The 13,119-nt window shown below is 41.4% G+C and overlaps 1 protein-coding gene across 5 annotated transcripts in view; it reads left to right on the forward strand.

Moving 5' to 3' along the window:
• CCDC136 (coiled-coil domain containing 136) overlaps window positions 1–13,119 on the forward strand; it is a 123,548-nt gene that overhangs the window by 87,241 nt on the left and 23,188 nt on the right. The window lies entirely within an intron of this gene.

The raw sequence follows: 13,119 nt of genomic DNA on the forward strand, positions 1-13,119 counted from the left end.
TCACCTTCCAGCGGCCCCCGCATCCAGCCCAGGAGTTAGCAAAGCTCTCGCCTGGTCCGTTCTCAGTGATGCTTTGCGGCAATAACCCATGATGACGTAGCAGAACATTTCGCAAAGCATTACTGGGAACGGAACTGCCGAGAGCATCGCGAGGATGGGGAAGGCTTCGGGGGCCGCCGGAAGGTGAGAATAGCAAAAATGTTTATTTTTTTTATTTTTAACATTATATCTTTTCACTATCGATGCTGCACAGGCAGCATCAATAGCAAAGCCTGTGCTGATTGGTCACGGCCGGCCGGGTGTGACCAATCAGTGACGCGGGATTTACGTTACAGTCTGTTTGTCTGTAACGGAAATCCCGCGTCGCTGATTTGTCGCGCCAGCCGGCCATGGCCAATCAGCGATATTGGCGCGGGATTTAAACACCGCTTCGCTGATTGGCCGGCCGGGCGTCACCAATCTGCGAATCGTGGTTCAAATCCCGTGCCAATATCGCTGATTGGTCGCAGCCGGCTAGCGCGACCAATCAGCGACGCGGGATTTCCGTTACAGACAAGCAGACGGAAATGGACTTTCGACGATTATGTACTATATAATTGTCTAAGGGTCACTTCCGTCTGTCTTTCTGTCACGGAAATCCCAAGTCGCTGATTGGTCACGGCAAAACAGCCACGACCAATCAGCGACGGGCACAGTCCAGCGGCAAAATGGCCGCTTCTTCCTCCCCGCAGTCAGTGCCCGCTCCATACTCACCTCAGCGCTCACACAGGGTTAATGGCAGCGTTAACGAACCGCGTTAGGCCGTGGTGTAACGCACTCTGTTAATGCTGCTATTAACCCTGTGTGACCAACTTTTTACTATTAATGCTACCTATGCGGCATCAATAGTAAAAAGATCTAATATTAAAAATAATAAAAAAAAGAAACAATTGTTATATACTCACCCTCCGTTGGACCCTCGGATCCACAACAGGCCTTTCCCACTCCTCGCGATGCTCCGGTGACCGCTCCATGCATTGAGATCTCGCGAGATGATGACGTAGCGGTCTCGCGAGGCCGCTACGTCATCATCTCGCGAGACCGTAATGCATGGAGCGGTCAACCGAGCGTCACGAGGAGTGGCAAAGGCTTGTTCTGGATCCGAGGGGCCGACGAAAGGTGAGTATATCACAAATTTTTTATTTTAATTCTTTTTTTTAACAGGGATATGATGCCCACATTGCTATATACTACGTGGGCTGTGCAATATCCTATGTGGGCTGTGCAATATACTACATGGGCTGTGCAATATACTATGTGGGCTGTGCAATATACTACGTGGGCTGTGCAATATACTACGTGGGCTGTGCAATATACTATGTGGCTGTACAATATACTACGTGGGCTGTGCAATATACTACGTGGGTTGTGCAATGTACTACGGGGCTGTGCAATATACTACGTGGCTGTGCAATATACCACGTGGGCTGTGCAATCTACTATGTGGGCTGTGCAATATACTACGTGGCTGTGCAATATACTACGTGGGCTGTGCAATATACTACGTGGGCTGTGCAATAGACTAAGTAGGCTGTGCAATATACTATGTGGGCTGTGCAATATACTACGCAGGCTGTGCAATATACTATGTGGGCTGTGCAATATACTACGTGGCTGTGCAATATACAGTACTATGTGGGCTGTGCAATGTACTACGTGGGCTGTGCAATATACTACATGGCTGTGCGATCTACTACTTGGGATGTGCTATATACTACGTGGCTGTGTTATACACTACATGGGCTGTTATATACTACGTGGGCTGTGCTATATACTACGTGGGCTGTGTTATATACTACGTGGGGTGTGTTATATACTACATGGGCTGTGCAATATACTACGTGGGCTGTGCAATATACTACGTGGGCTGTGCAATATATTACATGGCTGTGCGATCTACTACATGGGCTGTGCTATATACTACATGGGCTGTGTTATATACTGCATGCGTGGGCTGTTATATACTACGTGAGCTGTCATATGCTACGTGGGCTGTTATAAACTATGAGTCTCCTAACAATTGCTTATATAACAAACAATCATGCATTCTAATGTGATCTTCATTGGGATAATATTTAAATGATATCTAAAATTATAGAAGTTAGAAAAAATAATTTTCGCAATTGACTTCTCAATCCCTACGTTTCACCCCTTGCAAAATACTCACACCTCTGATGCCTGCGCCATTCCAGTGGTGTCATTGGTGCTACTGGCTTTTCCAGGGATTATGTGACATTGTTATATGCCAATCAATGATTGCTATTGGGCAAACAGCAGCAGATATCACTTCCACCGAATGTCAGTTACATCAAAGAAGGGGAGAGGGAATCCAGGCACAAGAGGTGAGTGTAGGTGTTATTATTTCAAGGGTGGAAACAGGGATTAAGCCCCCCCACAGCCCCGCTCTGGGGTAGGAGCATTTCATTTACTCAAAACTGAAAATAAAGATTAAACAACAACCACAAGACAGATTTCATTAACCAAGATATCATTGTAATCAGTATAAGGGTGCCGACCTGACACTGTTTGTAGGTTGTGCACAATCCTGCCGACAGGTCCCCTTTAAAACCTAATATCCCTGCATGAAGTCAGCCTAGTAATAGTAAAAGAAATAGCAAGATGATTACAGCCCTATTCATACTGAACATTGTACTCTGTGTGGCCAAGGTATTTGAATGTTTCAATAACTAAGCAAATGTTCAGCTTTCATATTGTTACTGATCTTTATTATTACATAGTAATAACATAATAACATGTAGTAAAGACATGTGACTGGGGATAAAAGCAATAAATTATGTTTGGTGATATTTGGGCAATCTCTAAAATCAGCTCTGAATATGTACCGTTTATGTATTTTATAGTGTGCAAGGACTGAAAAACAAATATCAAAAGGAAATTCCACTAAATAAAAAAATAGATTAAGGTTAAAAGCTGCAAAATTTTGCTTATAATAAACTCTCAGTAGCTCAGACTGATAAAGTTCTTTAGTTCCAGTCAGATTTTATTTCACATACATTTTAAATAGGACCTGTCAACAGATTTCACATTACAAACTGCATACATTATTACATGAATGTCTTAGTCCTAATGAGTCCCTTTCTGGGCAAATTATATGACCTATCTGTAGAATAGATCAATTAATATCAGATCCATGGGGGTACTACCGGTACTGTAGATCATCTCCTATTCTATTGAGTAGAAGCTGATGTGCAGTACTTGGCAATACAGGTCCTTCTCAAAAAATTAGCATATAGTGTTAAATTTCATTATTTACCATAATGTAATGATTACAATTAAACTTTCATATATTATAGATTCATTATCCACCAACTGAAATTTGTCAGGTCTTTTATTGTTTTAATACTGATGATTTTGGCATACAACTCCTGATAACCCAAAAAACCTGTCTCAATAAATTAGCATATTTCACCCATCCAATCAAATAAAAGTGTTTTTTAATATCAAACAAAAAAACCAACAAATAATAATGTTCAGTTATGCACTCAATACTTGGTCGGGAATCCTTTGGCAGAAATGACTGCTTCAATGCGGCGTGGCATGGAGGCAATCAGCCTGTGACACTGCTGAGATGTTATGGAGGCCCAGGATGCTTCAATAGCGGCCTTAAGCTCATCCAGAGTGTTGGGTCTTGCGTCTCTCAACTTTCTCTTCACAATATCCCACAGATTCTCTATGGGGTTCAGGTCAGGAGAGTTGGCAGGCCAATTGAGCACAGTAATACCATGGTCAGTAAACCATTTACCAGTGGTTTTGGCACTGTGAGCAGGTGCCAGGTCGTGCTGAAAAATGAAATCTTCATCTCTATAAAGCATTTCAGCCGATGGAAGCATGAAGTGCTCCAAAATCTCCTGATAGCTAGCTGCATTGACCCTGCCCTTGATGAAACACAGTGGACCAACACCAGCAGCTGACATGGCACCCCACACCATCACAGACTGTGGGTACTTGACACTGGACTTCAGGCATTTTGGCATTTCCTTCTCCCCAGTCTTCCTCCAGACTCTGGCACCTTGATTTCCGAATGACATGCAAAATTTGCTTTCATCAGAAAAAAGTACTTGGGACCACTTAGCAACAGTCCAGTGCTGCTTCTCTGTAGCCCATTTCCTGCACACGCCTGTGCACGGTGGCTCTGGATGTTTCCACACCAGACTCAGTCCACTGCTTCCTCAGGTTCCCCAAGGTCTGGAATCGGTCCTTCTCCACAATCTTCCTCAGGGTCCGGTCTCCTCTTCTCGTTGTACAGCGTTTTCTGCCACATTGTTTCCTTCCAACAGACTTACCATTGAGGTGCCTTGATACAGCACTCTGGGAACAGCCTATTTGTTGAGAAATTTCTTTCTGGGTCTTACCCTCTTGCTTGAGGGTGTCAATGATGGCCTTCTTGACATCTGTCAGGTCGCTAGTCTTACCCATGATGGGGGTTTTGAGTAATGAACCAGGCAGGGAGTTTATAAAAGCCTCAGGTATCTTTTGCATGTGTTTAGAGTTAATTAGTTGATTCAGAAGATTAGGGTAATAGGTCGTTTAGAGAACCTTTTCTTGATATGCTAATTTATTGAGACAGGTTTTTTGGGTTATCAGGAGTTGTATGCCAAAATCATCAGTATTAAAACAATAAAAGACCTGACAAATTTCAGTTGGTGGATAATGAATCTATAATATACAGTGGGGCAAAAAAGTATTTAGTCAGTCAGCAATAGTGCAAGTTCCACCACTTAAAAAGATGAGAGGCGTCTGTAATTTACATCATAGGTAGACCTCAACTATGGGAGACAAACTGAGAAAAAAAAATCCAGAAAATCACATTGTCTGTTTTTTTAACATTTTATTTGCATATTATGGTGGAAAATAAGTATTTGGTCAGAAACAAAATTTCATCTCAATACTTTGTAATATATCCTTTGTTGGCAATGACAGAGGTCAAACGTTTTCTGTAAGTCTTCACAAGGTTGCCACACACTGTTGTTGGTATGTTGGCCCATTCCTCCATGCAGATCTCCTCTAGAGCAGTGATGTTTTTGGCTTTTCGCTTGGCAACACGGACTTTCAACTCCCTCCAAAAGTTTTCTATAGGGTTGAGATCTGGAGACTGGCTAGGCCACTCCAGGACCTTGAAATGCTTCTTACGAAGCCACTCCTTCATTGCCCTGGCGGTGTGCTTTGGATCATTGTCATGTTGAAAGACCCAGCCGCGTTTCATCTTCAATGCCCTTGCTGATGGAAGGAGGTTTGCACTCAAAATCTCACGATACATGGCCCCATTCATTCTTTCATGTACCCGGATCAGTCGTCCTGGCCCCTTTGCAGAGAAACAGCCCCAAAGCAGGATGTTTCCACCACCATGCTTTACAGTAGGTATGGTGTTTGATGGATGCAACTCAGTATTCTTTTTCCTCCAAACACGACAAGTTGTGTTTCTACCAAACAGTTCCAGTTTCGTTTCATCAGACCATAGGACATTCTCCCAAAACTCCTCTGGAACATCCAAATGCTCTCTAGCAAACTTCAGACGGGCCCGGACATGTACTGGCTGAAGCAGTGGGACACGTCTGGCACTGCAGGATCTGAGTCCATGGTGGCGTAGTGTGTTACTTATGGTAGGCCTTGTTACATTGGTCCTAGCTCTCTGCAGTTCATTCAATAGGTCCCCCCGCGTGGTTCTGGGATTTTTGCTCACCGTTCTTGTGATCATTCTGACCCCACGGGGTGGGATTTTGCGTGGAGCCCCAGATCGAGGGAGATTATCAGTGGTCTTGTATGTCTTCCATTTTCTAATTATTGCTCCCACTGTTGATTTCTTCACTCCAAGCTGGTTGGCTATTGCAGATTCAGTCTTCCCAGCCTGGTGCAGGGCTACAATTTTGTTTCTGGTGTCCTTTGACAGCTCTTTGGTCTTCACCATAGTGGAGTTTGGAGTCAGACTGTTTGAGGGTGTGCACAGGTGTCTTTTTATACTGATAACAAGTTTAAACAGGTGCCATTACTACAGGTAATGAGTGGAGGAAAGAGGAGACTCTTAAAGAAGAAGTTACAGGTCTGTCAGAGCCAGAAATCTTGATTGTTTGTTTCTGACCAAATACTTATTTTCTACCATAATATGCAAATAAAATGTTAAAAAAACAGACAATGTGATTTTCTGGATTTTTTTTTCTCAGTTTGTCTCTCATTGTTGAGGTCTACCTATGATGTAAATTACAGACGCCTCTCATCTTTTTAAGTGGTGGAACTTGCACTATTGCTGACTGACTAAATACTTTTTTGCCCCACTGTATGAAAGTTTAATTGTAATCATTACATTATGGTAAATAATGAAATTTAACACTATATGCTAATTTTTTGAGAAGGACCTGTATTGCCAAGTACTGCACATCAGCTTCTACTCAATAGAATAGGAGATGATCTACAGTACCGGTAGTACCCCCATGGATCTGATATTAATTGATCTATTCTACAGATAGGTCATATAATTTGCCCAGAAAGGGACTCATTAGGACTAAGACATTCATGTAATAATGTATGCAGTTTGTAATGTGAAATCTGTTGACAGGTCCTATTTAAAATGTATGTGAAATAAAATCTGACTGGAACTAAAGAACTTTATCAGTCTGAGCTACTGAGAGTTTATTATAAGCAAAATTTTGCAGCTTTTAACCTTAATCTATTTTTTTATTTAGTGGAATTTCCTTTTGATATTTGTTTTTCAGTCCTTGCACACTATAAAATACATAAACGGTACATATTCAGAGCTGATTTTAGAGATTGCCCAAATATCACCAAACATAATTTATTGCTTTTATCCCCAGTCACATGTCTTTACTACATGTTATTATGTTATTACTATGTAATAATAAAGATCAGTAACAATATGAAAGCTGAACATTTGCTTAGTTATTGAAACATTCAAATACCTTGGCCACACAGAGTACAATGTTCAGTATGAATAGGGCTGTAATCATCTTGCTATTTCTTTTACTATTACTAGGCTGACTTCATGCAGGGATATTAGGTTTTAAAGGGGACCTGTCGGCAGGATTGTGCACAACCTACAAACAGTGTCAGGTCGGCACCCTTATACTGATTACAATGATATCTTGGTTAATGAAATCTGTCTTGTGGTTGTTGTTTAATCTTTATTTTCAGTTTTGAGTAAATGAAATGCTCCTACCCCAGAGCGGGGCTGTGGGGGGGCTTAATCCCTGTTTCCACCCTTGAAATAATAACACCTACACTCACCTCTTGTGCCTGGATTCCCTCTCCCCTTCTTTGATGTAACTGACATTCGGTGGAAGTGATATCTGCTGCTGTTTGCCCAATAGCAATCATTGATTGGCATATAACAATGTCACATAATCCCTGGAAAAGCCAGTAGCACCAATGACACCACTGGAATGGCGCAGGCATCAGAGGTGTGAGTATTTTGCAAGGGGTGAAACGTAGGGATTGAGAAGTCAATTGCGAAAATTATTTTTTCTAACTTCTATAATTTTAGATATCATTTAAATATTATCCCAATGAAGATCACATTAGAATGCATGATTGTTTGTTATATAAGCAATTGTTAGGTCCATCTTTATATCCAGTATAAAGTCTTCCATCTTTTTTTACCACATTGTTGTGAGCTAGTCCTTCCTGTTTTTTAGTAAAAGTTGTATTTGTTTATAGAATGTTAACTTATGCCAGTTCTTTTTTTAAAACCAGGTAAGCAAATTCAGTAAATCCTTATTGCATTCTTTACTTTTGGTAGCCTATAATTAAGGGTGTTTTCCAAAAATGATTTTTTTTTTTCACTTGGCGAAAATAATTCCTCTTCACTCCCAATGATTGTTTACAGGCTCCATTGGTGACAGCATGAATATACCACATATCACTCTGCAGCCAATCACTGAGCTCAGTAGCCCATGTTGGCTGCGTCATCAGTTTGATACACACATGGACAAAATTGTTGGTACTCTTTTGTTAAATTAAGAAAAGCCCACAAAAGTCACTGAAATAAATTGAAACTGACAAAGGTAATTTTCAGATAAATTTACTGAATATCAACTAATGAAAATTAGACATTGCTTTCGAATTATGGTTCAAAAGAAATTTAAAAAAAGCAAAATAAAATAATGAACTATTGAAAATGACATGGACAAAAATTATGGACCAATAGAAAAGATTGAAAAGATAATTTGTCTATAAGAATATGTTAAACAAATGTGTTTTCTGTAATTAGCAGCACAGGTGTCTACAAACTTGTAATCGGTCAGTCTGCCTATTTAAAGAGAAACCATCATAATGAAATTCCAACCAACCTGCAGGCATCATGTTATAGACTAGGGAGAGCTGAGTAGGTTGATATATAGTTTTGTGAGAAAAGCTAAAGTATAACCTATATTTTTTTCATTGCTGGGATTTTTTATCCAGTAGACAGGTATATCAGTGACTGACAGCTATCTCTATTTGCACACTTATACAAAGAAAGCTGTAAGTCACAGATAGAATCGTGACCATTTCTTCCCTCAAAAACAAGGGACCTCCATAACCTGCCCTCCACAACTATCTCCTCGTGCAGTTCCAACAGGTCCAGACAGATAAGGTCTCCCAGTGCTAGATAGAGCTCCGCTGGAAATCCGTCACTGTCTGGAGTTCTGTGAGTCCTAAAGGTTTTAACAGCAGAGAGCAATTCGCTCACCGCCACAGGGATGTCTAGGAGTGTATGAACGCTGCGCCTACAAGATTAAGATGGCTAGTGATACATGACAGGATCTTATTGGCGGCTTCGGGATCAGTAGTCTTGTGGGAGTAGAAGTCGCTGTAGAAGTAGCTGACAATCTTCATCATGTCTTCCTTTCCACGTCACATGTTTCCGCTCTCATCTCGCATCTCATTCAGGGGTGTGTGGCCGGCTTGGAGTTTCCTGAAATAGAAGGAGTTACATTTCTCACCCTTCTCCTGGTTCTCCACTTGAGAACGGAAGACAAATTGTTTGGGCTCCTCCTCAAAGTGACTTTTTATGCTTTTCTGGGTCACCTCCAGCTCTTCCCTCACATCCCAGTTGCAGTGAAGAAAGTCTTGCAGCGACAGCAGCTCATGCTGCAGTCATTTGAAGTGCCTCTATTCACAAGCCTGTTGTCAACACTTGTTTGAAAGAAACAATGAAACTCAAGTTTAACACACTCCCACCAGCCTCAAACGGTTTGAAAGCTCCCCTTGTGGGACCACCATGTGGCTTAGGCAACTCTAAGTTCCTCCACGACAGCAACTTGTTCCAGCAGAGAGTAATTCAACTTCCAGGAGCTGGAGCCAGAGGGAAATTCATGGCCGATGACACTTCGAAACTGAATGGCTCTGTGGTCAGAGGAAAAGCATAGGACCATAGAGTGCCTACTCTGCCCTACATGTGAACACAAAGTCAATCCTGGAGTGGAGAAAGCCATTGCATCGGCTCCACAAATAGTTTGTGGAGCCTCTCCCCATGGATCCGGCAATGTCTAGAAGAGAGACCTTGTCACCATCTCGAGGAGCAGCTTGGATCTGACATCCAACTTAACACATGTGCTGGAACTTCGTCCGTCCTCCTTGATCGAGCAGCTAAAATCCCCGACTGGCATTATGGTCCTGGTGGTGGCAAACTGAGGACACGTGACCTAGAGGAGCTTCAGGCACTCATCCTTTACAGGAGATACATACGGTATACATTTATGACCATGACATGTTCCCATGCCCAGGAGCCATCTGCAAGCAGTAGCCTGCCGTACAAGCTCTTGAATGGAATCAAGCATGAAAGCACCTCCCCTAATCAGGATGATTGTCTTTAAAATGTAGGTAGTCTCACATTCTAAGCAGTAGTGGATGGTAAGATTTGGAGCTTGAAATTCAAAAGTTCAAAACATTGTAACCCCTTTGCTCATCAGTGTATAAACATAACACAACTGAACTGTGAGATAGGCATAACAGAAAAGGTCTGATATCTGAACTTGTTTTTGATGCTCTATACATTGATGGAAAAAATGTTTAAGTTAGCCATCATTGGGACAAAAATAGAAGTTAGGGCAGATGAAATGTCTCAGTTACCACTCCAGTCAGTTGCATCTTTGTCAAATGCTGGTGACGTGATCTCTAGCAGGTTCTCGTCTTCTAGCCGATTGAGCAGCAAAGTTGGGGTCTCAGCGACTTCCAGTTCCTCTGGTTCGGCCACCATGGATTCCACTATCTGCTCCAGCTCTTCTGGCTCTTGGAGGATGGTCTCTTTCTCTCTGCTCTCCATGACTTCAATGATGATTTTCTTGGAGGCTTCAGCAATGAACCTGTCCTTCACTTTCCTTTGTGTTGGAACTGAGGAGACAAGATCTGAAAAGTCCGCCTTGGTAATGAATGGAGAAAGTTTAAGGTCTATTGCATCCATGGTCTGGGGAGGGAGAGTGGCCTTCAGAGTAGGGAAAAGGAACCTTCTGAGGAGTAGGGGAAGGAGCTGGAAGTGGAATCCTCAGTAGTAGCCTTGGTGAAGGGGGTTGAGATGGGGGAGATCAGGATAGGGAAGACAGTCCTCTTAGCCTCATTTGATGATTTTTTCTGAGCTTTGTGGCCACTAGTACCGCAGCTAGTACCGCAGCTGAGTCGTTGGTCACTGCGGCCTTGGTTGCTGCGGCCTTGGTTGCTGTAGCCTTGGTATGTACAACACTGAACATGGACCAAAGAAAGCTAAGGAGAGAGTTGTCTAAGGAGATAAGAAAGAAAATTTTTGGCAAACAAGGGAAAGGTAAAGGCTATGAAACCATCTTCAAACAGCTTGATGTTCCTGTTACTACAATTACACATATTATTCAGAAGTTAAAGGTTTATGGGACTCTAGCCAACCTTTCTGGTCGTGATTGCAAAGGAAAATTGAAAAGATGTATAATACAAATAGTAAGCAAAGAGCCCAGAGCAACTTCCAAAGAGATTAGAAATGAACTTCGAGGTCAAGGTACATAGTGCGATCTGACAATTATCTGTCGCGGTCATGCTCAAAGTAAAAACCGCTACTGAAAACAAATCACAAAACATAGGAATGGAATTGGCCAAAATGCATATTGATAAGCCATAAAGATTTTGGGAGAATGTCCTTTGGACAGATGGGAGAAAACTTGAGTTCTTTGGCAAGTTACATTAGTTCTCACATGCATGTTCACACATGCAAAAATGAAGCATACAAAGAAAAGTTCATTGTATTTTCTGTGAAACATATAGAAGGCTCAGTTATGTTTGGGAGCTGCTTTGCTGTATCTGACACAGGGTGTCTGGAATCTGTGCAGGGTACAATGAAACCTCAAGACTATAAAGGCATTCTGGAGTGAAATGTGCTGCCCAGTGTCAGAAAGATTGGTCTAAGTCACAGGTCATGGGTCCTCCAACAGAATAAAAATTGGCAACAGCTAAAAACATCCTAGAATGGATAAGACCAAAGCATTGGATTATTCTGAAGTGGCCTTCTATGAGCCCTCAACTATTTATGGAAGGAGTTGAAATATGCAGTCTGGAGAAGGCACCCTTCACGTCTGAGACAGCTGGGCCAGTGTGCTCTGGAGGAGTGGGCCAAAATACTTATGGACAGGTGCAGAAGTGTCAGAAGTTACAGAAATATCGTTTGTTTACAGTGATTGTCTCCAAAGCTTGTGTAACAAATTTTTAAGTTAAATGTAGCATTTTGTCCAGGCCATTTTCATTACTTTGTTATTTTTAATCTTCTGTTGAACCAAAATTCAAAAGCAATGTCTGATTTTCATTAGTTGCCATTCATTAAATTTAAAGTACTTTTGTCAGTTTCAAGTTATTTCAGTGACAATTGAGGGTCTTTCTTTCATAGAAGAATCTGTATTTTCACTCATTGAGAGCTTTCAGAGAAAAAAAGCTAAAGAGGTTGTCCACTACATGGACAACCCTTTCCAAATCTCTGTGTTTGCCCCCCCCCAGTAAAATAATAACACTTATTTTCACCTCCCAGCCAATCCAGAGATGTCGGCACTGGTTCTTTCAGGGAGCAGATCTCACTTCATCCGGATTTCCAGGATTTGTCTGCAGGTGGGCAAAATGAAGTCAGCGCTGATTGGCTGCAGGAATTGCGTGAAATTACCTTTCCCGTGAGAGCCAGTACCGACACCACTGGAATCGCACAGCCATGGAGGTGAGAATAGGTGTCATTATTTTACAAAGGGGAAACATAGGGATTGGGAAAGGGTTGTCCGTGTACTTAATTCTTGGAAAATACCTTTCAATATTTATCAGTTGCTGGTCTCACTAGTGCATCAGCTTCAAAGCATAAATCTTTACTACATTTGGGATGGGGTTACAGTAAGTGCACTTGTATTGGTTGTTTCTCTTTAACTAGTATCTTGGAAACTTTTGACAATCTTGGTCATTTGTTACTTAGCATGTTTAGTCAGTAACAGCATGGCTGCACTTAATGTTATCATTCAATATTTTTAAGCATTCTATGTTGCTTAATATAAATTATCATGGAGTACAGGAGATGGGATAAGAAACTTACAACAGCATATTCCTGAAGGTTAAAAAGATTCCCGAAGTCATGACTTTGCAGACCTTGCAGTGACCACTAAAGCGACATCTTATATACATTAATGCTTTAATTTGCTGCTTATTATTTGACTTCTAATGCCAAAAATGCAATTGTTAATTCTGGGTGTTATTTTGGATCGAATGATAAACTTGAGCGGACTAACCGTTCTGCTGACACCTGTGTAACCAATGTATTTTTCTTTCTCTCTCCATCTTTCTTTTTCCTCTCACTTCCCATCTCATTCTCTCTATTATACTTTTCTCTTCTTCATCTTATTTGGCTGCTTCTTTAATGACTAATTCTACCTGTCTTCTGCTTCTATTACTCTCCTGACTTTACATAATTCTGCTATCATCGTAAATATGTCGTGTATTTTGTACTTTCACATATGTGCCTCATGCCACTATCACAATATTTTTGTCCAATCACTCATCTGTCCATGTCCTGGTTGAATTTACCATTTCTAAACATTTCGTAATGTGATTTATATGGAAACTTTTCTTTATTACATCTAAAAT

This window comes from Ranitomeya imitator, chromosome 4 (genome assembly GCF_032444005.1).
Source record: "Ranitomeya imitator isolate aRanImi1 chromosome 4, aRanImi1.pri, whole genome shotgun sequence".
NCBI classification, from domain to species: Eukaryota; Metazoa; Chordata; class Amphibia; order Anura; family Dendrobatidae; genus Ranitomeya; species Ranitomeya imitator.